This window comes from Rhincodon typus, chromosome 15, assembly GCF_021869965.1.
Source record: "Rhincodon typus isolate 14 chromosome 15, sRhiTyp1.1, whole genome shotgun sequence".
NCBI lineage: Eukaryota > Metazoa > Chordata > Chondrichthyes > Orectolobiformes > Rhincodontidae > Rhincodon > Rhincodon typus.
In genome coordinates, this window is record NC_063346.1 from 46,774,688 (window position 1) to 46,777,765 (window position 3,078).

Genomic DNA, 3,078 nt, shown 5'->3' on the forward strand with positions numbered 1-3,078 from the left:
AACACTAGCTTTAGTTATATTCGTATTTGAATACTTGTTGAAACTCTTATTATCTACCTAGCTTTTATATTCTAGCTAGTCTGCTACTACACCTTGATTGTCCTTCCTCTTAACCTAGTTTTCCTATTTCCACTAGCCAGACCACTGTTGCTAAATAATCTGACTCCGGTACTGGATAAGCAGAAATTTCCTTCAATTTAATATTGGGAAGATTGAAGCCATTGTCTTCCATTCTCACCAAAAACCCTGGTCCTCAGCCACAACTCTATTTCTTTCCCTAGCAGCTATCTGAAACTGAACCAGATTGTTTGCAAATGCAGTGTTATTTTAGACTCTAAGCTGAGTTTCTGACCACATGTTCATTCTATTACTAAAACTGTTTGTTTCCGTCTCAGTGTTTTCACCCAACTTCAGCCCCTGCCTTACCTGTCTGCTGTCAAAACTCTCATGAATCTATTACTTCTAGACCTGACTAATCCAGTGCATTCCAACAAACATGAGTCAGGCAAACCTGTTGCCCATATCATTCCGTGCACCAAGTCCCATTCACCTATCATCCCTATGATCACTGGCACACATTGGCTGCTGGGCTTGATTTACAATTCTTTCCCTTCAAATCATTTCATGACCCTGTCCGTCCCTTCCTCCCTATCTTTGTTTCCTTCAGCCCCAACATGTAAAGCTCCTTTAATTCTGGTCTCCTGAGTTGGATTGGGGCACATCTTCCATTTCCTAAGCATGGAACATCCCCTCTAAGCTCCTCCACTCAATTTATGTCACTATAAAAACAAAGAATTGTGGATGCTAGAAATCAGAAATAAAATCAGAAATTGCTGGTAAAAACTGAGCAGGTCTGGCAACATGTGTGGAGAGAAAACAGAGTTAATGTTTTGGATCCAGTCACCCTTCTTCAGAAAAAGTGTCACTGGACCTGAAACATTAACTCTGTTTTCTTTTCATTAATTCCTGATTTTGCTTCTACAATCTGCCCTAATATTGATTTAGGTTGGCTGTCTAATAAATACTCCTGTGAAATATCTTGACAGTTTTTTCCATTAAGTTAAAAGGTTTTTGTAACTATAGGTTAGAATATAACAATTCCACAAACTGCACATTTAAACAGCAAGCTCCTCACCACATCAATGCTTATGCTCAATATCTACCAACTGGGTATTGCTGCGCATGTGCAGTGTCCATGGCACGGGCGGGAGGCGGAGCCTGCACCGCGCATGCTCAGTGTGGCACGGTCAGCTGACTGGTCAGGTGGTGTGCACCAGCTGTGTTCCTGATCTCTGAGACGGCTTCTCGTTCTCCATTTCCAACATGGGCTCTTTTAACGAACTCTACTTCAATGTGGACAATGGTTACCTGGAGGGGCTAGTGAGAGGCTTTAAGGCCGGCATCTTGTCGCAGGGTGACTACCTGAACTTGGTGCAGTGCGAGACCCTGGAAGGTGAGCGAATGCCGGCCTTGGGCCCGGTTGATATTTTGGGAGGGACAGGGGCCTGCTCCCGGCTCCAGAGTTATCCATTTGATTTGCTGATCCCAGGTTGGCCCTCTGCAAGAACAACTCAACTAGTGTCACCTGTGACTTTTTTTTTCCGTGCAGATAATTTGCTAATTGCCATTTGAAAGTCACATTAAATCTGTTTCCACACATGCAGTGCATTCCAGATCCTGAGCACCCGATTTTTGATTCATTTTCCAGTCATTTTAAATCTGTGTTCTGGTTCTCAACCTTTCTGCCAATAGGAACTTTATTCCTACCTGTCTGTTAAAGGACCTCTCCTATGATTATAATACTGTCACATCTCCTAAACGTTCTCTTAGGAGCCTAACCCCAGCTTCTCAAATACAGGAACAAAAACAAAGTTGCTGGAGAAGTTCAGCAGGCCTGGCAGCATCTATGATTAAAAAAAATCAGAGTTAATGTTTTGGGTCTGGTGACCCTTCCTCAGAACGCTTCCCCAGCTTCTCAAATTTGTGCATATAATTGAAATACCCCATTCCTGTGAATCTTATTGGCATCTTCCTTAAAGCTCTTACATCCTTTCTAAAATATATTGGTCAAGAATGGATGTGTTACTCTTAATAATCTGAGCCAGCGTTTTGTAAAAATGTTTTAATGTTCTTGCTTTTATGTAGTTTACCTCTGTTTACAAAGCTCAAAGTCAGAAGTCACATGGCACTAGGTTATAGTCCAACAGGTTAATTTGAAATCACAAGCTTTCAGAGCACTACTCCTTTGTCAGGTGAAGGTGCTCCTGAAGCTTGTGGTTTCAAATAAACCTGTTGGACTAAACCTGGTGTTATATGACTTCTGACTTTGTCCACCCCAGTCCAACACCAACACCTCTACATCATGGCTACAAAGCTCAAGATATCTTCTACCTTTTTAAATTCTCAACCTCTGCCCTACTACCATCAATGATTTCATGTTCCCTTTAGAACTGTTTTTTCACTGCAGCTCCTCAATTTTGCTTCCAAAGTGCATCGTGCATTTTTCTGCATTCACTTGCATGTGCTGCATGTCTGCCCATTCTACCAGCTTGTTTTCATTCTATATTCACAGTTCACAATGCTTCCAAGTTTGCTGCCATCTGCAGATTTTTCAACACAGAGCTCTTATATTCCCAAGCCTGTCACTAATTTATATCAAGAAAAAGGCATAGTACCAAAACCTAGGGAATTCCACTGTATACCTTTCTACAGTTGAAAAGTGACTTTTCACTGCCACTTGGCAAACCTTATATCCATTCTTTTATTCCATTCTGTTTGGTATCGCTGATGAGCCTTTTCTGCAGCTTTTCTCAAATGCCTTTTTGAAGCCATTAACATCACATCATGAGTACTCTAATCAACCACCACTTATCTCATTTGCAAACTCAGTCCAACGTGATGTGAGAATGACTGCCCTTGACATCAAAGGAATATTTGACTGACTATGGCATCAAGGAGCCCTAGTAAAACTGAAGTCGCTGGGAATTGAGGAAGATTCTCTTCTGGTTGCAGTCGTTGCACAAAGGAAAATTGTTGTCTTTCTTGGAGCTCTTCTGTCTCAGTCCCAAGACTCCTTTG